The sequence below is a fragment of the Nycticebus coucang genome, chromosome 1, assembly GCF_027406575.1.
Source record: "Nycticebus coucang isolate mNycCou1 chromosome 1, mNycCou1.pri, whole genome shotgun sequence".
NCBI lineage: Eukaryota > Metazoa > Chordata > Mammalia > Primates > Lorisidae > Nycticebus > Nycticebus coucang.
This window is the reverse complement of record NC_069780.1, coordinates 27445646-27469376: the sequence shown is the minus strand read 5'-3', so window position 1 is coordinate 27469376 and position 23731 is coordinate 27445646. Positions and strand designations below refer to the sequence as shown.

At 38.1% G+C, this 23731-nt stretch overlaps 1 pseudogene across 1 annotated transcript; it reads right to left on the bottom strand.

The window, feature by feature from the left end:
• Positions 1-11662: 11662 nt before the first annotated feature.
• On the bottom strand, positions 11663-12299 carry LOC128588284 (succinate dehydrogenase [ubiquinone] cytochrome b small subunit, mitochondrial-like; annotated as a pseudogene). Its single transcript, XR_008380745.1, has one exon. The product of XR_008380745.1 is annotated as a succinate dehydrogenase [ubiquinone] cytochrome b small subunit, mitochondrial-like (transcript).
• Between the last annotated feature and the right edge of the window lie 11432 nt (positions 12300-23731).

The following is a 23731-nucleotide window of genomic DNA, read 5'->3' as shown; positions in this document are numbered from 1 at the left end:
CGGTACATGGGGCCGGCACTCTACTCATTGAGCCACAGGCACCGCCTTGGAACACATTCTTCTTAGTAAAGCATCTCGAGAATGGGAAAAAAGTATTCCATGTAGTCAATACTATTATGAAACCAATATATAATCACTTATACATTCATATGAATGATAAAACACAAATATAGTCTGTAAAGGAGGAGGAAGAAAGGAGGGGAGGGAGGAGGGTGAGTAGAGGAAGGTTATTTGGTGGGATCTCACTTAATGGGCAGAATGCAAGGGTACATTTCAAAACAACTAAGAGTATATTATAAATGTCTTACCACAAAAAAGAAGTAAATGAGGTGATGGTTACGTTAATCAGTTTGATTTAAGCATTTCACATTGTATACCAAATCATCACATTGTACCCTATAAATGTGTACAGTTATGATTTAATAAAAATTAAGAAAAATAAAAATAAATAAAAACTTCCCAAGACTAGAATGTTAGGAGTCAGTGATCATCTCACCTTTCAAAACCTCAAGATGGCTGTACAAGAAGTGGTGGTGAAATAATAGTGTTGGTGTTTGCTGTGCTTTCAAGGCCATCAAACTCACTGATCCCCTGGTATGCGGTCTTGGGACACAGTGAGGCGGAGCTGCCTGTTAACGCACAGGTACAAATTAACTTCACAATGACATGAAATTACTATAATTTTTAAACTAGCATTTTTAAGTGCATCTTATATGTCTCGCACTGTGCTGAAAATTTTATGCCATTTAATCTTTATGTCATCCTTACACACTAAATACTAGCTTTATCCCTATTTTAAATATTGAAAAATCTAACTGTAATTATTTCAAGAAGCTTACCCAAGATCTCCTATAAGTTGTTCTATATAACTTCTTTTCCATGTTACTTATCCCATATAACCACCTCAAAACCACCTGTGTTTTAGGATCACATCAGAAGAAGTGGGCCACTGACAGGCTAATCAGTCTACTTGCAAAACAAGATCACAGTTCTGGAATAATACCATCCGAGCTATGGAGTATGTGATTACTGGAATAGAACCCTCAAATTCACAACTTTCCTCTGACCTAATGCTGATTCTCTCTAGGAGAATCCTGAAAGCTGACACTAAGGGAGATAAATCCTTCACTTACCTTTTGTCTTTTCCAGAAACCTGGACATTGTGCATGCTCCTTGTCTAGAAACAGAGGGAAAGAGAGGCAGGGAAAATATTTCTCTATGAAAAGAAATAGAAGATAGTGTGTCAAAATAGAAAAGGACACACTTACCCTTCCTACACGTATTTATTACATCTTGGAGCAAAAATAGATTAGTAGTCTGAAAATTATCAATAAGATATAAGGCACATTTTAAGGTGTACATTGGTACCCACACCTTCCATAATTGATGGAGAGCCATTGTTTATCTCTGGCTATTCCCCAGCACAGGCCAAGACTAGAAGAAAATTGCACTGTGTTGACCCCCAGTTTTCACCTTAGTAATCATCCTAATCGCCCTCTAATGTGGTGTGTTATGGGAATCTCTCTTCCTCAAAAAAATACCTCCAAACTCTTCTCTCCCCACACTTCACACCCATACACACTGTGCTTCCAGACCAGAGCTGTCCAAGAGAAATCTCTGTAATGACAAAGACGTTCTACAGCTGTGTTAACCAATACAGTAGTCACTAACCATAAGTGTAGTTACTGAACACTCAAAGTGTGTCTACGGGGGCAAGAAAACTGACTTTTGAATTATATTTAATTTTAATTAATTTAGATTTACATAGTCACATATGTCTAGTGGCTACCTTGCTAGACAGCACAGCCGAGATTACCTTGTTCCATGGATTTAGCTAGAATACTCAGACAAGATCAATCAATTTGAGGGAACTATGGTATGGAGCTTAAAAATATGGGCTTTGCTGTCATATAACTTGATGGGCATGTGACCTTAAGACAATTATGGAAACTCTTTAATTTCTAGTCCTATCATCTGAAAAATAAGACTATGTAAAAGTTCCTTTCTTATGCAACATCTTGAGAACTAGATGAAACAATATAGATGCTATGGTTTGGATATTTGTCCCCTCCCCTCTCATGTTGAAATTTGAGTCCCAATGTTGAAAGTGGAGCCTAATGGGAGGTGTTTGGCTTATGGGGCAGATCCCTCAGGAACAGATGAATGGCCTCCTCGGAGATGAGTGAATTCTAACCCCATTAATTCCCCCAAGAGCTGTTTGTTAAAGAGCCCAACACCTCCCTGCCTCTCTTTCCTCTTCTTTCACCATGCAGATCTCTGCACAAACCAGCTCCCCTTCCTCTTCTACCATGACAGGAAGCAGCCTGAGGCCCTCACCAGTTGCAGATGCCCAATCTTGAGCCATCCAACCATCAAAATCACAATTCAAATAAACCTTTTCCTCCATAAATGCCCAGTCTCTTTACTGCAAGCAACACCAAGCAGTAAAGCATTTGGCAAACAAGCTAACACATAATACACACAAAATAAGTGTCTAATTGTAGCAGTAATGACAGTGATGAAAGTAGCTTATTGATCCAGATAAAAGATGAGAACCAAGGCACATACATTGCAAAAGATAACTGAAGGATTTTTTTCTTACTATTTTGAAGTACCTGAGTGCTCTTTCATTTCTTCGTTGGTATAGCTGTGTGTGAGTTGATTGAGTATAATTAAAATTGGATGAGTACCTAGTCATCAAACACTAGAGAAAACTTTGCCATTGACCAACCTTCCATTATGAAAGTTTCTTTTTTAACAAACTACATGTCTGATTTTACCAACTTGAATAAAAACTACACTTAAAAATTAAACCATTTCAGAAATAACTAGGCTGGTGCTGAGAATAAGTAGGCAGAACTAGGACTGATATTTTTGTTCATGGTTGATATTCTGTTCACTCTGATATTCTGTTCTATTTCTGTTCATATTTGGCTTCGTTATTTATGTGTCCTGACAATCTTCACCACATATCTGTTATGTCTCCTTCCTCAACGCTATATGTAAACATACTGAGGGAAATTATTCTTTTTTAAATTTCAGATTAATATGAAGATACATGCAATTAATTAGGTTACATAGTTTGTGTCTGTAGGATTAACGTCTGAGTTGTAGTTGTGTCCCTCCCCCAGGACATGTGCCATATACCCGTGCATTCTACCAGTTGGGTAGGAACTTAACAAACACTTGAATTTAATTGAGTTTTTCTCTCATGTGAGCCTGTTGTTAATCCACTACTTTCCATTTAGTACTCAGTATACGTGATGCTTGTTTTTCCATTCTTGTATTACTTCACCTAGGAGAATATTCTCCAAATTTGCCCAGGTTATAATATTCTCCTTCTGGGTGAAAAACATACAAAATTGTGAAAGAATTTTCCTTTCATTCACTTCCAAGCTGAAAAGTTTTTAAGTTGCTCAAACTCCTGCATACCAATTACATAATATTCAGATATTTTAGTACAAATAGTCTTATTAAGCAACATAAAATATTTGTAGCCAGGGCTTTGATCAAGAGTGCCAGCTATCTTTTTTAAAAAGAGCTCAACCTTTTTTATAAATTCATCTTAACATTTTATAATAATTGCATTTGAATTGTCACGTAAAAAAAACACAATATTCTTCATAAATGAGTTATAAAGAACATGCTAGGAATATAAACCTGGTTTCCAGGCTCTGGTTTGCCAATTTCTAGCTGTGTTTCGGTGTTTTAAAATATACTCAGAATGTGTTTTAATCAGGCATGGTAAGATGACAGGCAGGGAGACAGTTGCCTTGAAGGACTATTACCTACTTATCACCTACAGTTCCCCAAAAGAGGGGGCATGCCACACCATGTAGAGTTACACAGGGAAGTGGCAGGGTCAGTCAGGAAGCAAAGGTAGCAAAGTAGAAACCGTGGGTCAGAGCTTTACTGTGGCTTTCCCAAGAAGGAACAAGCAAGGCTAGGCAGGCAAAAGTGTAGGATTAGATGGTCTGAGTGATTTCCATGGGTTCTGGATGTCAAAGGTGTGCTCCCAAGCCACTTGTCTGCTGTCTCGAGGAATTACCTAATCTCGGGAAGGGGTAGTCCTACCATGGGTCCCCAAGGCTCCAAGATGTCAACGCACTACCTAATATAAAAAGTAAACATGATTAATACAATCAGTGAAAATTATTTAACCTCTCTAAACCTTAGTTCCCTCAAAGTTATAAAAATGGGGAAAACAATCCCCACGTCTGCCTTACTCCTGGAGATCAGATAATAAATGGGGGGGCTAGGCAGGGCGCCACCTGCATCTGCTTCAACACTCTAAACACCACTCTCCAGAATGCTACTACAGAATAGGACAGTTTTATTTCTGAGGTTGGCATGTTAGATTTGTGAAGGCTTAGGTGGAAGGGGGTACTTCAAATCATAACAGCTGGAGGGTAAGTTACAGAAGATTCTTCTTTCCCTGAGGACAAGGATGGCTGCGGGCTGACAGGCTGAGCTCATGACGATAATGGATCCACTTCAGTAATCCACCATCCTCACAGCTACAGGGCTCATCTGTGACACTGTGTGATCTTAATGTCCCTGGCCAGCAACTGCATTGTCATGAAATCGCCTTGCTGTTGATGAGTAGTAAAATGATGAGAAAGTGAATGGTTTACTCTCTCCCAGGAATAGTGCATAAATAAATATATTATAAATAGTACAACAGATTCTTGGGTTAGTTTGGATATTTTTCAGGTCCTATTATTGTTGACCTTTCCATCTACATAGTTTAAAATCACTCTATTCCTAAACTGATAATTGACTACCAAAAAAAAAAAAAAACTAACATAGACTCACTTACAACCTATAAGTTGCCTTTTGAATCAATAAGGCATTTGAATTATTCCAAGATATATTAATACACTGGTGAATATCGGTGTGTGAGTGGTGTGTGTGTATGATGTGTCTGTATGAGATAGTTTATACATGTGGCTCTTATCAAAAATATTATGAAAAATGAGAGGTCTCCGATGAAATGTAAAAGTAGGACATTTTGAGAAATGGTTTAGGAAACAGCTATAAAAAAGCTTTGAGTCTAGCCAGGCGTTGTGGCAGGCGCGTGTAGTCCCAGCTGCTCGGGAGGCTGAGGCAAGAGAATCACGTAAGCCCAAGAGCTGGAGGTTGCTATGAGCTGTGTGACACCACGGCACTCTACCGAGGGCAGTAAAGTGAGACTCTGTCTCTACAAAAAAAAAAAGGCTTTGAGTCAGTTGTGAGGAGCCCATTTGCCCATGTCACTGTCATCATTTACAAAGTGGTACCATGTATGTTTTTCAGGTGGTATGTACCCTAAAAGTTCTGACTTCACCACTTCATAATCTGTGCATGTACCAAAATTGCCCTTGTACTCCATAAAACTATACAAATTTTTTAAATTTTTCCTGATTAAAAAATAGAATGGAGATAATTATACCTCTTCTTTTGAGAAACTACTATGAAGATAAAATGTAAAAATAAAAAGAATGCTGGTCACCCTGGCTCACATCTGCCATCGCAGCAGTTTGGGAGATCTAGTGGGGAGGATTATTTGAGGCCAAGAGTTCAAGACCATCCTGGGTAATAAAGGAAGACTTCATCTCTACAAAAAATAAACAGAAAGAATTAGTCAGGTGTGGTGGAACATGCCTATAAGCTACTTGGGAGGCTAAAGCAGAAAAATCACTTGAACCCAGAAGTTTTAGGTTGCAATGAACTATGATCATTCCAACCTGGGGATGACAGCCAGATTCTGTCTCAAAAATAAATAAATAAATAAATATTTTTTAGAAAGAGAAAAAATAAATAAAAAGAAAGGCCAATGGGGAAAAAAATCTATAAAAGTATATAATAATAAAATTTACATTACTAAAATAATAGTAAATTACTATTTATACTAAAATAATAGTAATGTAAATTTTATTATTATATACTTTTAATATATGATTAAATACATATTAACATATTTAATGTATTATAATAATACATTATTATTATCTAAGTACTATAGATACTATAGAGACACCTTTCTGACAGGATGGAGTGAGGGAAGCCCTAGGGGAGAAGGTTACCACTGAGCCAGGCCTTGGGAGTTTATTGACCAATATATGAAGGCCAGGCATGGTGGCTCAAGCCTGCAATCCTAGCACTTTGGGAGGCTGGGAGGATGGCTTGAGTCCAGGAGCTTGAGATCAGCCTGAGCAAGAGCAAAAGTCCATCTCTACAAAAAAACAGAAAAATTAGCCAGGCCTGGTGGTGGGTGCCTGGAGTCCCTCTAGAGGCAGAGGTATCACTTCAGCCCAGGGGTTTGAGGTTGTAGTGAGCTTTGTTGGTACCGCTACTCTCTAGCCAAGGCAACAGAGTAAGACTCTGTCAACAACAGGGACAACAACAACAAAAAAATCTATAACCTGAACCTTCTGGGTGAAAGGTGAATAGCAATCAATCCAGTTTGCAAAGGCCAGATAGTGTTTATGTACAGAAGTAAGTGTAAGTCTTAACTGCACTTACTTAATAAATAAGGATGCAAGAACTTTTACATCTAAAGAGAACTAGGTTTCTCTAAAACATTATCTTGCCTTTCCTGAGCCAAATTACATAATATCATCATGAAATTCCACCTTCCAATGACTGACAAACCAACACTAGCTTTAGTTGTAATTATTAATGTCCACCAAGGATCAACTGAATCCTTTGTACTCCAAGGCATCTGAAAAATACAGATGTTGGTTTGTTTGAACTTTGGGCTACTTTCCAGCTCTGTGATGCCAGTGTGCCCCCGGATCCACTGAGACCAGAACAAATGAGACTAGGACTGTGGTTCTAGTGTAACCTGAATTAATTTATGACACTTTGAATTTGACCCTTAATTATCTCTCTTTTAAAAATATTTAGCTATGGCCAGGCACAGTGGCTCACGCCTGTAATCTTAGCACTCTCAGAGGCTGAGGCAGGTGGATCACTTGAGCTCAGGAGTTTGAGAGCAACCTGAGCAAGAGTGAGACCCCATCTCTATTAAAAATGAAAAACTGAGGCAAGAGGATCACTTGAGGCCAAAAGTTGGAGGTTGCTATCACCTATGATGCCATGGCACTCTACCCAGGGTGACAAAGTGAGACTCTATCTCTAAAAAATAAAAAATAAATTAGCTACACATCTTTTCTTCTATACCCATGCAGTATTCAAATAAATGAATTCCATTGGTCACCAATAGTGAGAAAGTATTGAAATCCACCCACCACTAGTATTAGAAAACAGAAGACACTTCCCCACCTTGCTAACAGTGGATTAGAAACTTCACCTTCATTATAGGCTAAGCATGCTGAGGACTCCTTCTCCTTTTGAAGCATGAAGCTCACACAAAATTTCATAAAATGGGGTGTGTGTATGTATCTGTAAACCTAAACTAAAAGTTAGATAACACATGGATTTTCATGCATTTTTAATTAAGTATTCTCAAAAATTTCTTCTTTTTTTTTTGAGACAGGGTCTCACTTTATTGCCCTTGGTAGAGTGCTGTGGCATCACAGCTCACAGCAACTTTCAACTCCAACTCCTGGGCTTAGGCGATTCTCATGCTTCAGCCTCCCGAGTAGCTGGAACTACAGGCACCCACCACAACGCCCAGCTATTTTGTTGTTGTTGCAGTTTGGCCAGGGCCAGGTTCAAACCCACCACACTTGGTATATGGGACCAGCGCCCTACCCACTGAACCACAGGTACCACCCCTCAAAAATTTCAAATACCAAAGTCACCAGAATTATGGGAGGAATTGCAAAAGGTGAATTTCTGAGGAGATAAGATAGAGCTTATGCTAATTTAATGGAAAACATGCATTTATTCATGGCATAGCTACTTTTGCAGAACTGACAAGCATATAAAAAGAACAGAAAAGCTGCCTTTTCCGCTCTTCACATTAATACATCTAATAAGTAGTGACTACAAATAAGCCCAAGATAATAATTTTAAACTGTTACCTTCCCTAACTTGAAACCTAATTCCAGAACCTAACCTGGAAAAAGGCAATTTTCATCAACTCATTCACAAATACTTTATGTAATTTATTTTGCTAAAATGGACTATTAAGAAATAATTGCTTCACTTTAAATTTACTTTATTGGAATTGGCTCAATAATTATTTAAGATGTGGAAATGTTGGACTTTGACATCAATCGTAAAACATTAAGATTACCCTTTGTAACATTAGTAGTGTGTGTGGTAAGAGAACAAAGTATGGTACAGAGGACCTGGGACGAACCTCCCTGAGTGGAAAAAAACACAGATCAAGACTTTAAAGCTTATCCAAAGACTTTTGGGCTAAAGTAGTATTAACTTGCCCCAATCCCACCAATGGAAGCCATTTGTGCAGAGTGACTACTTGAACGTGGTTTTAGTAGAGTATGAACTGATATAAGCACTAAGGTCACTTGACAGTCACCTTCATTCATGGGGAAGAAAATCTACCCAAAGAAGTACAGAGACTTTCCAGGATCACAAGCCAGTTACCAATTGAGCAGATTCTCTTGGATTCTTCCTGCCCCTTTCTCTACATCAACCTTCCCTGTTACACTTACATTTTGTCATTTCACCCCTTGCATTCAATGCCTCAATCGCAATAAGGTTCTTTCAATGCTTCCCCCAAACACCATCGCTCAAAGAATGGTCTCAGCCTCCTTGTTTTAAGGCCTTTCTACTTGTAATTTCTGGTTCTGGAACCAATTCATGCCCATAGCCCACCTACATCCAACTCCAGGTCTCCTTAACTCCCAGCTATTGTCCACATCACAGTTTAGCAAGGGCTCTGAGCTTCCACTAATCTAGGTTATATACAACTTCTCTCTGTTCCCATTTCACCCTTTACTTTCCCATCATAACATGTCAAACACTGCATTGTAATTGTCTCATTAATTGTCTGAGGAATTCTTAAATATCATAAACCTCATTTATTACCCCAGCATCCAGTGAAATGCCTAAAACATGAAACCATCTCAGTAAAAAAAAAAAAAAAAGTGTTTAAATGAATAAGATTGTATAAATTAATGAGCAAAAATCCCTAATATGAATGCATTAGAACAGTGGATTTAGACAAAATACTACACTCATCTAGGGAACCTGCCAATACACAATGTATAGTATACATTATTATTCTTCCTGATACAGAACAGCTTGGCGGCTATTAAAAGTTAAGATGTAACACCACCAGGCACGAGGAACAAAAGAAAGAAGCGGACATTTGAAGTGGAATAGCATGATGATCCTCATGTAGCCATTCACAATCAGAAGAGGGTTGGTCTCTTACCTTCCCTTGCCTTCTTTAAAAGACATAAAGTGATATAAAGTAATTTTTATAAAAATGTACTTTGGGTTTTATAACATGTGTATATATAATATGTACAAGAATAACATGAAGCAAAATGGGGGGAAGAAATAGAGCTATGTAATAGCAACATTCTGTATCTCACTGAAATTAACTTAGTATAAATCTGAAACTGATTCTTATAAAGTGTATATGATGAGCTCTACAGCAACCACTAAAGCAATAACTCAAAAGATATAGTAAGAAAAATTACTAAAGAAATTAAAATGCTATGTGAGAAAATACTTACTTAATGAAAAAGAAATCATTAGAGGAAGAAAAGAAGCAAAAATGACACAAGACACACAAAGAACAAGTGGACCAGGCCAGGCACAGAAAGACAAATACTGCATGATCTCATTTATACGTGGCATCTCAAATAGTCAAACACAAGAGCAGAGAGTAGAACGGTGGTTGCCAGGGGCTGTAGGTGGGGAAGGACACATGGGGAAGTGTTGGTAAAGAGTACAAAGTTTTGGTTATGCAAAATAAATAAGATCTGGAGAGCTACTGTATAATATAGGGTCCATAATTAACAATATTGTATTGTATACTTAAAAATTTGCTAACAGTGTAGATCTTCTATTGAATTCTCTTACCACAAAAGGGAAAAAAGTGGGGCAAAGAAGTTCTGGTAGTGACGGATAAGTTTATGGTATTGACAGTGATGGTGGTTTAATGATTTTGTGCATGTATACTAATCTTCAAACACATCAAGTCATACATGTTATATATGTACAGTTTTTTGTATGTCAGTCATACATTAATATAAAAGGTTTGTTTGTTTTACATAAAAGAGTAGCATATATTTTTATTATATAACATTTTTAAAATTTTCTTTTCATAGAATACATTTTCATGTTGGGGTTCTATAATGGGAAAATAATAATTTATTACTTATACATTATATTTGTAGACAAATTGTTTTAGAACAAGTAAAACACATTTGAGGCTTAAGTGTCAGTTTAGAATTGATAGTATTTTGATACTTCTACAAGGGGCATCTAGTCCTTACATGGAACTTCTCTACATTCAGAAACTCTCCAAGCTTTGCTTCCTAGGATTTAGAAATTCAGAATGTGAGAGAGATATCAGTATTTCCTAATTCTAGAGTTTCTCTAGGATATTTAACCATCAGTAGCTGGTATCAACTGAGCAGAGAGGGATTTTTTTCAAAAATTAAACCATCTAATTTTCTGCAAAGTCATTATTCATGAATTAACAGGCTTTCCCTTTGTCTCTTATACCCAGACCAAATATAGAATTCTGATTGTGTGTTGACAGTAATAAAGCTGAAATCTCTTAGACTGATAAATTAAAAGGCAAAAGCATATAGTTGCATAGAGTTTTGTTAAACTGTGAATCTTGTTAGAAGTTGAGAGGCAACTCCATTAACTCAGTATAGTATGAAACTCGGCCTTAAAATTTCTTGGCCATAATACCTCTCAAACCCTCTTTTTCTGGCTGGAACCATGGAGAGTGTTGAAGAGAAGAAAAAGAAGTTTCCTGCTGTGCCAGAAACCCTTAAGAAAAAGCAAAAGAATTTCACAGAGCTGAAGATCAAACGTCTAAGAAGTGTGCCCAAAAGATGCTTCAAAAGGCAAGGAGGAAGCTTATCTATGAAAAAAGCTAAGCATTATCATAAAGAATATAGGCAGATGTACAGAACTGAGATTTCGATGGCTAGGATGGCAAGAAAAGCCGGCAACTTCTATGTACCTGCAGAACCAAACTTGGCATTTGTCATCAGGATCAGAGGTATCAATGGTGTGAGTCCAAAGGTCCAAAAGGTGTTACAGCTTCTTTGCCTTCGCCAGATCTTCAATGGAACTTTTGTTAAGCTCAACAAGGCTTCTATCAACATGCTGAGGATTATAGAACCGTATATTGCATGGGGGTACCCAAATCTGAAGTCAGTAAATGAGCTAATCTACAAGCGTGGTTATGGCAAAATCAATAAGAAATGAATTGCGTTGACTGATAACAGTTTGATTGCACGATTTCTTGGTAAATATGGCATCATCTGCATGGAGGATCTGATTCATGAGATCTATACTGTTGGAAAAACGCTTCAAAGAAGCAAATAACTTCTTGTGGTCTTTTAAGTTATCATCTCCACGGCGGGGGAATGAAGAAAAACAACCCACTTTGTAGAAGGTGGAGATGCTGGTAACGGGGAAGACCAAATCAATAGGCTTATTAGAAGAATGAACTAAGGTATCTGCCCTGATTGTTTTGTAATCTGGTCAGTTAATAAACAGTGACTGCTTTCAAATTGAAAAAAAAAAAAAATACCTCTCAAATCCGTTCCTCAAAAATTAACATTTGAAAATAACCACATGATTATAACAAAAGCTTTGTCCAGCAATGGACTTAATTATTTCTTCCTTATTATGAGTTGAATGGCACGACAAAGCAGAGGCAAAGAGGAATACAATCAATTCTTAAGGTAGGAAGTCAAAAAGGTCAGAGTTTCCACAGCACAGCAACAGCTCTGCAGATACCCACATCCTGATAGTTGAAATAACAAAGCCCAGCAAAAGTTAAAGCTGGAAGTGCCAGAAGGCCTGCCTTGGCAGCTTTCTGTGATGTGTCCCCATGAACACAGTTAGTAACAGCTTGTCTAAGGCCCCAGTGACTATGGAGAGTAAGGGCTGCAGCCAGGGAGTAGTCCATCACAGAACAAGGATTCAAATAAGCAGCTGGAAGGAGGCCCAGGAGCAAAACCTTGACAACCCTCTCACTAGTCCAGTGGAGAGATGCAGCCTTGGAAGCAGAGTGGTGGCTCAGTGACAGATGTATGTGCTGCGTTCCACACCACTCTGGAGGAGGTCAGTCCTGGAGAAATGCTGAGACATAAATAAGCAGGTCTGACCACTGAGGTTTGGAGGAACAGAGCTCGGCCTCCTTGGGCACCACAGAGGACACTCAGCCTGCAAAGAGCCACCATATCGCTCCAGAGGGCTCAAGGTCATCTAGCAACTCAGAAGTATTTTTGCTACAACTCCTTGTTTTTTGTTTTTTGTTTTTTGAGACAGAGTCTCATTCTGTCACCCTGTGTAGAGTGCCGTGGCATACTACCTCATAGCAATCTCAAACTCTTGGGTTCAAGTAATCCCTTGCTTCAGCTTCCCAAGTAGCTAGGACTACAGGCAGGCACCCCAATGCCTGGCTAGTTTTTCTATTATTAGTACAGATGGGGTCTTACTCTTGATCATGCTGGTCTTGAACTCCTGAGCTTAAGCAATCCATCTGCCACAACCTCCCAGAGTGTTAGGCTTACAGGCATGAGCCACCGCACCCAACCAAAACACATTTTTTAAAGAGAAGAAAAGATTATCAATGTAAAACTTCCTGACTTAGATTAGACAATAGGTGTAATACCAAAAACATGGACAACAAAAGAAAATTAGATAAATTGTATTTCATCACAAAAATTTTCATGCTTCAGACAGTATCAAGAAAGTAGAACTCACAGAATGAAACCAAAAATTTGCCAATTATATATTTGATAAAATATGTGTAGCTAGACTAAACAATTCCTACAGTTCAATAAATAGCCTTTTCAAAATGGGCAAATGATTTCAATATACATTTCTCAAAGAAAGATAGACATATGGTCAATATGCACATAAAACAATGCTTAACATCATTAGTTGTCTGAATGTTTGTGGCCCTCCGCCCCACAAAAATCGTATTTTGAAACCTGGAAATTAACCTTTATAAATTTAAAAGAATTGAAATCATATAGAATTTGTGATCTGACCACAATGGAATTGACCTAGAAATCAATAATGGAAATATCTTTAAACACTTAGAAGCTAAACAATACACTTTTAAATAACGTATGTGCCAGATAAGTAGAAACAAAAGAAATTTTCAAAAAATGCACTGAACTAATAAAAATACACATCAGCATCTATGTCACACAGTTAAAGCTGTACTGAATCAGATATTTATTGCACTGAAGACTTACATTAGAAAAGAAAAATGTTGCATATCAATAGTCTGAGGTCATATTTCATGACTGCAGAATAGAAGAGCAAAATAAGCCCCAAACGAAAAGATGGAAGGAAATTCTAAAAGTGAGAGCAGAAATTAATGAAATGGAAGAGAGAAAAACAATAGAGAAAATCGATGTATCAAAAGACAGCTTCTTTGAAAAGAATAATAAAATGAATATACAGCTAGAAAAACTGAAAAAGAAAAAGAGAAGACACAGATTACCAAAATCAGGAAAACAAAAGGAATATCACTGCAGTCATCAAAAGGATAATAAGAAAATAACAGTCTTAATGACTCTACACACATAAATTTGACAACTTAGGCAAAATGGACCAATTTCTCAAAAACCACAAACCACAACTCACCAATTATGAATTAAATCACCTGTATAACCCTATAACGATTAAGGTAAATGAATGCATAATTTAAAACATCTCAAAAAAGAAGGCCATGGACCTAAATGATTTCACTGGAGATTCCACCAAACATTTAAAGAATTAATACCAATTCTATCTCTTTAAAAAAATATAAGAGGAGGCAACACTTCCTAGTTCACTTTATAAAATGAGTATTAATTATTGTGACACCAAAACTCCAAAAGGGCAAAAAAAAAAAAAAAAAGAAAGAAAGAAAAGAAAAATAACATTAATAACACTCACAAATGAAGTAAAAAATTTTAATGAAGCATTAGCAAAGTGAACTTAGCAACATATGAAAGGAATTATATAAGAAGTATGAGTTTGTTTTCAGGTATATAGGGCTTATTCAACATTTGAAAATTAATCAATACAATCTACCATATCCATAGGCAAAATAAAGAAGAAAAATCATACAATCAATCCATTTGACACAGATAAGGCATTTACCTGTCTTTTTCTTTTTTTCTAGCTAAAGCCTGCCCACTAGTATTGCCTTTTGTTGGAAATATATTTCTCTGTGTCCATTCTTCGTCAAGATCCTTCAGTCTTGTTCACAACTCTCAGTCCATGTACACCTATTTTCTCAGCTCCAAATCCCACATGGAAGTCTCCCTTATGCAAATTAGCTTGATTTCCTCTGAGTAACCACCTCAGCATACAGAGGAGTGAGGCGCTCTTGGTAAAGTGCTAGAGAAAACTATCTAGTACCCTCTTAGTCCCTCCACGATGAGATTTCCAGTCCGAAAACCCAAAGAATTACTCAAATTCAGAGGCAAAGATTATCATCTCTGCATTTGAAAAACAAGCAAAAAAGAAATAATTTTATTAAAAATGTTCAACTTAAGCCCAAATTTAAAACTCAACTGAGAGGGGCTCTTGTTGATAACGAAGTGGAAAGTCATTTGCATAATTTCACCATTTATGCTCTTTCGTTGAGCTAAGCCAATTTCATATTATACTTGGGAACCACCCTCAAAGTGGCTGAGTTTACGGAAACCGTAAAGGATCTGGTCTAAGAATCACCTAATCATACAGAAAGCTCAGAACTGAGCCTTTTGATCTAGTAGTAACCTATGTCCACTTGAACTTTCCACAGTGAAAGTTGTGGCCAAAATCTCCCTTTCTCAATAAATTCATCTCTGATGAAGGAAATCAGCATGGGTACTATAGGCAAAGTAAGTACAATAGTCTCCTTTATATCATGTCTTCTTTGTGTCAATTTGGTGTTTATCTCCTTAGCAACACCTCATCTCCCAACCAGGCTCTGGGCTGCTAGAGGGGAGAGCCTATCTTAATCTTAGTACCTCTCTCCCTCCTATCCCTTTTTTCATCCCCTTTATCTACTTTGCTTTTCCTCAGTTTTCTCATGTCTCCTATAAGCAAGGTCAAAACCTTATAACCCAGTTACAACCTAAGAATAGGGAGAAGGGTGAAAGGGAGGGGAGGGAGGGGGGAGGTAGGTGGAGGGAGGGGAATTAATGGGATTACACCTGCGGTGCATCTTACAAGGGTATATGTGAATCTTAGTAAATGTGGAACATAAAGGTCTAAGCCAAATAACTAAGAAAATGCCAGGAAGGCTATGTTAACCAGTGTGATGAAAATGTGTCAAACGGTCTATGAACCAAGTGTATGGTGCCCCATGATCATACTAATGTACACAGCTATGATTTAATAAAAAAAAAAAAACCTTATATCAGACTTTCCAGGGTCAGAGATATATCCCCTTCTTCTAGGATCTCACAGAGAGAAAGAGTTAAGTATAAAAGAATGTGCAAGGATAGTAAAACAAAGATGGATAGACTCCTCAAGGAAAAATTTGCAACCCAGTTTGGCTTCCTAGAGAAGGTGGGACCCAAGGAGAAAGTGACCAAAGAAGAAAGAATTCACCAGGTAAAGTAGAAAGGGTGTGCAACACAAGGAGAAATACAGACAAAGAAAAAAATATATCCCATATGAGAAGCTCCAGAATAAGTTTTGTAGATGAAGAATAAAGTCTGAAGCAGAAAGTGACAGGAAATTAGGTAAGAGAGACTGATAGGAAGGGGATCACGATGTCAGTGGATCCTGTTAAACACTTGGTAACATCATTTTTAAATAGGAGAGTAGCATGATCAGGATTATATTGCAGATGGCAATGATCTAGAGGGTGGATTTGAACAAGATGAAATCAAGTCAGAAGTAAAGCAGAAAGCTTCCTCAGTAGTCCAGGTAAAGGCAATGAGGGCCTGGTCCACACAGTATTAGCAGGTATAAAGAAGAGGAGACCGATTATAGAAACTTATAGACATTGAGGGAGAGAAAAAGGTAAGGTTGCTTCCCAGGTTCCTGTCTTGGGTAAGTGGACAGATTGCATAGCTGCTAGTTGGAACAAAGAAACAGAGGGAGGAGCAGATCCCATGTGGCATCTACTGGAAGGTGGAGGGAAGTGCAGAGGGGAGAAAGAAATGGTGATGTTCACATTTTAACATGTTGAGTTTGAGACACCTGTGGGACATTTGAATATCAAATAAATACACGAGCCTAAAGCACAGAGGTAAATCTGCCCCTTAGTTATAGATTGTGAAAATCATCTACATAAAGGTAGTAGTTAAATCTATAGAAATACATGAGATTAGATAGGAAAAGAATTTATGGGGAATGGTATTGGGCTGAAATCAGAACCCCTAAGAACTACCTTATTGCCATCAATTTCTCCAACTTTCATTTGCCATTGACCACCATTTGATGACTGTCACCACTTGATGGCTTTCATTCCTTCCTCCCTCCCCCACTCCTCCACCTCAGAACTGATTCTCTGCCTTAACCTAGGATCACAAATAATTGCCACATTGTAATGCCATTCCTACCATGAAATAGCCTCTGGGAAACAGAAAGATCCCAAATTAACAACTTCATGTTACATCTCAAGGAACTAGAAAATGAAGGAAAAAAACAAACCTAAAGGCAGCAGAAGAAAAGAAATAACAAAGCTCAGAGTAGAGCTAAACAAAATAGAAACAAACAAACAAAAATACAAAAGATCAACAAACCAAAGGTTAGTTCTTAGAAAAGATAAACAAAATCAATAGACTGCTAACTAGATTAACCAGAAAATAAAAGAGTTAAGAACTCAAATAAGCTTAAATAGAAATGAAAAAAGAGACATTACAACTGATAACCACAAAAATACAATATATCATCCATGACTACCATGCACAAAAACTAGAAAATGTAGAGGAAATGGATAAATTCCTGGAAATACACAACCTCCCATAGCTGAATCAGGAAAAAATAAAAATCTTAAACAGACCAACAAGGAGCAGTAAGATTGAAACAGTAATAAAAAAAATCTCCCAATGAAACAAAGCCTTGGACCAGATAGATTCACAAACAAATTCTACCAGACCTACAAAGAAGAACTTGTACCTATTCTGTTGAAATTATTCTATAACATTAAGAAGGAAAGAATCCTCCCCAACTCATTCTACAAAGCCAAATCACCTTGATACCAAGCAGGAAAGGAAAAGACAGAAAAAGAAAACCCCAGACTAATACCCACTATGAATACAGACACAAAAATCCTCAACAAAATATGTAGTACTAGCAAACTGAATTCAATAGCTAAAAGATAATTGACTGTGATCAAGTCAATCAAATCAAGATCCCAGGGAGGAAAAAAATGTTTCCATATATGTAAATCAATAAATGTGATTCACTACATAAAAAGTAAAAACAAAGACTATGATAATCTCAGTAGTTGTAGGAAAAGCATTTGACAAAATCTAGCACTCCTTTATGATAAAAAAAATCTTCAACAATCTAGGCATATAAGGAACATACTTCAAAATTATAAAAGCCACATACATCAAATCCATAGCCAATATCATAGTGAATGGAGAAAAGTGAAAGCATTTTCACTTAGAACTGGAAAAAGACAAGGTTGCCCACTGTCATGATCTCTGTTCAACATAGTGCTGGAATTCCCAGTCTCCACAATCAGGCAAGAAAAAGAAATAAAGAGTATCCAAATTGGAAAAAAGGTAGTCAAACTTTTGGTAACATGTGGTCTTATATCTGGAAAACCCTATAGACTCCACCGAAAGACTCCTAAAACTGGTGAATAAATTATATAAAATCTCAGATTAAAAATCAACATACACAGCTTGGCATCCATAGCCCAGTGGTTAGGGCACTGGCCACATGCACCAGGGCTGGTGGGTTCAAATCCAGCCCAAGCCTGCTAAACAACAACAACAACAACAACAACAACAACAAAAATTAGCCAGGCATTGTGGCAGGTGCCTGTAGTCCTAGCTACTTGGGAGGCTGAGGCAAGACAATCACTTAAGCCCAAGAGTTTGAGCCATGGCACTCTACTGAGCATGAAAAGGTGAGACTCTGTCTCAAAAAAAAAAAATCAACCTACACAAATCAGTATCATTTCTATATTAAGGACTCAATGCCATTCACAATAGCTGCAAAGAAAATAAAATACCTAGGAATATATTTAACCAAAGAGATGAAAGATCTTTATGAGAATTAAAAGACACTGATGATAGAATGGCTCAGTCGGTAGGGTGCCGGCCCCATATACCGAGGGTGGCGGGTTCAAACCCGGCCCCGGCCAAACTGCAACCAAAAAATAGCCGGGCATTGTGGCAGGTACCTGTAGTCCCAGCTACTCGGGAGGCTGAGGCAAGAGAATCACTTAAGCCCAGGAGTTGGAGGTTGCTGTGAGCTGTGTGATGCCACAGCACTCTACTGAGGGCCAAGAAGTGAAACTCATGTCTCTACAAAATAAGAAAGAAAGAAAGAAAGAAAGAAAGAAAGAAAGAAAGAAAGAAAGAAAGAAAGAAAGAAAGAAAGAAAGAAAGAAAGAAAGAAAGAAAGAAATCATAGATAACACAAACAAATGGAAATACATCTGATAATACAGGTTGGAAGAATCAGCATTGTTAAAATATCCATAATACCCAAAGTGGTTTACAAATTCAACGCAATTCCCATCAAAATGGCAACATCATTTTTCATAGATTTAGAAAAAATAATCCTGAGCTTCACAGGGAACTAAAAGGAAGAGCAAATAAAGAAAGCAATATTACACAAAAAGAATAAATCTGGAGGCATCACAATACCTGACTTCAAACTTAACTGAAAGCTGTAGTAACCAAAGCAGCAAGATACTGGTTGTATAAAAGTAGAGATGTAGACCAATGGACTGGAATAGACAACCTAGAAATAAAATCATATCACTATGACCAACTGATTTACAACAAAGCAGACAAAAACATACACTGGGGAAAAGATGCCTTGTTCAGTAAATGGTTCTGGGAAAATTGAATGAAACTCTTTTGCATGTGGCTATTCAGTTTTCACCCAATCTCTCACCACATACAGAAATTAACTCAAGAAGGATTAAAGTCTTAAATGTAATATCTGAAACCATAAAAATCTAGAAGAAACCACAGGAAACACTCTTCTAGACATTAGCTTAGGCCAGAATGCATGATTAAAACATGAAAGCCAAATACAGCAAAAATAAAAATAAATACATGGAACTTAAAGTTTCTGCACAGTGATGGAAGTAATAAATAGACAACTTATAGAATGGGAGAAAATATTTGCCAACTATTTATCCAACAAAGAGCTAATATTCAGAATCTACAAAGACATTAAACAAATCAGCAAGAATAAAAACAACTTCATCAGAAAGTGGGTGAAAGATATGAACAGAGTTTTTGAAAAGAAGATATAGACAAATGGCAAATAAGCATATGAAAATACACTCAGCATTACTAATCATCAGGGAAATGCAAATTAAAACCATAATGAGGTGCGAGAGATTAAAGATGGCGGCCGAGTAACAGCTTCCCTGCAATTGGGAACAGCGCGTCTGGGGAGACAAGATTCCAGGCATCTCTGGCCAGTGGGATCTGCCTATAATCATTCCTTTGAGGATACAGGGAGCCAGCAAGGGACTTCTGGACCCCAAGAGGAGGACAAAAACAGTGGAAAACTGGCAAGTGGTTGCGTGTGTTTGATCGACCTAATCACGCCGGCAACCGTAAATACAAGCAGCAGTGAGACTGTAAACCGGAAAGGCCTTACCTGTGAACTGTTTCGGTGTTCTTCGACTTGGCACTCAGTTGAACTGCCTTGGGGAGAGCTTGAGCAGGAGTGTGGAGAACTTTGGGCATTGTCTGGGGCCCCAGACTGAGCCACTGAGTTGGGCACATGAAGCCATTGTGAAAGAACTGCCCCAGCAAGCTCCACACTCAGGGTCTCAGAGCAAGGATTGGGTGGGTCAAAGTAACCTACTGACTGAACAGCCTAAAGGCAGGGACTGAGCTGCCTTACAGCCTTAATCCTTAGGGGCAGAGTGAGATGGTTTTGGCACACTGGAGCCTTGGGCTGTTGCCCTGGGTTCAGTGCCATGACGTCACAACTCATAGCAACCTCAAACTCCTGGGCTTGATGTCGCCCAGACCTCCATAAGAGCTGTGCAGTGACCCCCAACCAGTGACCCGCACCCACCAGGCCTCTGCATTCCCTGACCAGGAACTGCAGGAGCTACGCAACCCTGCGTCCTCCCTCCTGTGTCCTCCCAGCTTCCACACTAGCCCGTTCATCTGGACAGGGACTCTAGTAGCTGTGTGCCCTTTGGAGCCCTCCCTGCCTCTGCGCAGATTTCTTCTCCTGGCCAGAGACTGCTGGAGCCTTGGGCTCTCTGTGCCAAAGTCACTGGGCACCTGGCACTCCCAGAACTGTGTGCAACACCCCCAGCCCTGTTGCTGGATCCAGGTGTGTCACAAACCAGAGCTGCTTCCACAACCAGAACTCCCTAGCTAGAGCAGCCCCAGAGGAACTATACAGGGTCACTCCCTAAAAAGATCCAGCAACAATAGAGTGATCCCACTGGGGTTTAATCTTGGAGAGAGAAGTCCCCAAATCTGAGGACAGCCAGAGGCAATGGTGACAAACAATCATGAGGCAAAATCAACAGAAAAACTCTGGCAATATGAATAATCAGAGTAGATCAACTCCCAAGGACCAATGGGGCAGAAACAGCACAAGACCCCATGCACAAACAAATAGCTAAGATGTCAGAAATTGAATTCAGGATCTGGATAGCAAATAAGATCGAATTAGAATTCCAGAAGTTATCTCAAGAATTCAACGGATTCAAAGACCAAATGACCAATGTGTCTTCTTCGACACATTGAGACAAGAATTTGCATCCCTCAAAGATCTGAGAAACACAGTAGAATCCCTCAGTAACAGAATGGAGCAAGCAGAAGAAAGGATTTCTGACATTGAAGACAAAGCTTTTGAACGCTCCCAAACCCTCAAAGAAGAAGAGAAATGGAGAGCAAAAACAGACCACTCTCTCAGAGAGCTCTCGGATAATTTGAAGAAAACCAATATTCGTATTACAGGGATCCCCTAAAGTGACGAAGTGGCTTCACAAGGCACAGAGTCTCTTCTCCATGAGATTATGAAGGAGAACTTTCCAGACATGCCAAGAGATTCTGAAATTCAGATAGCAGACAGTTTCAGAACTCCAGCACGACTCAACCCAAATAAGACATCCCCCAGACACATCATAATCAATTTCACTAAAGTTAATATGAAGGAGAAAATTCTGAAAGCTGCTAGACGAAAAAAAAAACCATTACCTACAAGGGGAAGAATATCAGAATAACTGCAGATCTCTCTGCTGAAACCTTTCAAGTTAGAAGAGGATGGTCATCAACTTTTAATCTCCTAAAACAAAATAACTTTCAAACCAGGATCCTGTACCCAGCTAAACTCAGCTTCATTTATGACGGAGAAATTAAATACTTCAACGACATTCACATGTTGAAGAAATTTGCCACAACTAAACCAGCTCTCCAGGACATTCTTAGACCTATCCTCCATAAAGACCAGCATAATTCTCCACCACAAAAGTAAACCCACCCAAAAAGTTTTTGATCAAATTCCAACTTCCACAGTCGCAAAATGATTAAAAATGTCCACTGCTCTCTCCAAAGGCTTATCAATACTCTCATTAATGTGAATGGTTTAAATTGTCCTCTAAAGAGGCAAAGGTTGGTGGACAGGATACAAAAACTCAAGCCAGATATCTGCTGCATCCAAGAATCGCATCTTACATTAAAAGACAGATATAGACTCAAGGTGAAGGGATGGTCATCTATATTCCAGGCAAATGGAAAGCAGAAAAAAGCAGGTGTTGCAATCCTATTCGCAGACGCAATAGGCATTAAACCAACCAAAATAATTAAGGATAAGGATGGACACTTCATATTTCTTAAAGGTAATACTCAATATGATGAGATCTCAATTATTAATATTTATGCACCCAACCACAACGCACCTCAATTTATAAGAGCAACTCTAACAGACATGAGCAACTTGATTTCCTCCACTTCCATAGTAGTTGGAGATTTTAATACCCCTTTAGCAGTACTGGATAGATCCTCCAAAAAGAAGCTAAGCAAAGAAATTTTAGATTTAAACTCAACCATTCAACATCTGGACTTAACAGACATCTACAGAACATTTCATCCCCAAAAAACTGAATACACATTCTTCTCATCAGCCCACGGAACATACTCCAAAATTGACCACATCCTAGGCCACAAATCTAACCTCAGCAAATTTAAAAAAATAGAAATTATTCCTTGCATCTTCTCAGACCATCATGGAATAAAAGTTGAACTAAATAACAACAGGAACCTGCATATTCATACAAAAACATGGAAGCTAAACAACCTTATGCTGAAGGATACACGGGTTATAGACGAGATTAAGAAGGAAATCACCATATTTTTGGAACAAAACAACAATCAAGACACAAATTACCAGAACCTCTGGGATACTGCAAAGGCAGTCCTAAGAGGGAAATTTATAGCACTGCAAGCCTTCCTCAAGAAAACGGAAAGAGAGGAAGTCAGTAACTTAATGGAACATCTCAAGCAACTGCAGAAAGAAGAACACTTCAACCCCAAACGCAGCAAAAGAAAAGAAATAACCAAAATCAGAGCAGAATTAAATGAAATTGAAAACAAAAGAATTATACAACAGATCAATAAATCCAAAAGCTGGTTTTTTGAAAAGATCAATAAAATAGATAAACCTTTGGCCAACCTAACCAGGAAAAAAAAGAGTAAAATCTCTAATTTCATCAATCAGAAATGGTAATGATGAAATAACAACAGACCCCTCAGAAATTCAAAAAATCCTTAACGAATACTACAAGAAACTCTACTCTCACAAATATGAAAATCTGAAAGAAATAGACCAATGCCTGGAAGCACACCACCTACCGAGACTTAGCCAGAACGAAGTGGAAATGTTGAACAGGCCTATATCAAGTTCTGAAATAGCATCAACTATACAAAAATCTCCCTAAAAAGAAAAGCCCAGTACCAGATGGCTTTACATCAGAATTCTACCAAACCTTTAAAGAAGAACTAGTACCTATACTACTAAACCTCTTCCAAAATATAGAAAAAGAAGGAATATTACCCAGCACATTCTACGAAGCAAACATCACCTTGATCCCCAAACCAGGGAAAGACCCAACAAGAAAAGAAAATTATAGATCAATATCACTAATGAATATTGATGCTAAAATACTCGATAAGATCCTAACAAACAGAATCCAACAACACATCAAAATAATTATACACCATGACCAAGTCGAAATTATCCCAGGGTCTCAAGGCTGGTTCAATATATGTAAATCTATAAATGTAATTTAACACATAAACAAACTTAAAGATAAAGACTATATGATTCTTTCAATTGATGCAGAAAAAGCTTTTGATAATATCCAGCATCCCTTCATGATCAGAGCACTTAAGAAAATTGGTATAGAAGGGACATTTCTTAAACTAATAGAGGCTATCTACAGCAAACCCACAGCCAATGTCGTATTGAATGGAGTGAAATTGAAATCATTTCCACTTAG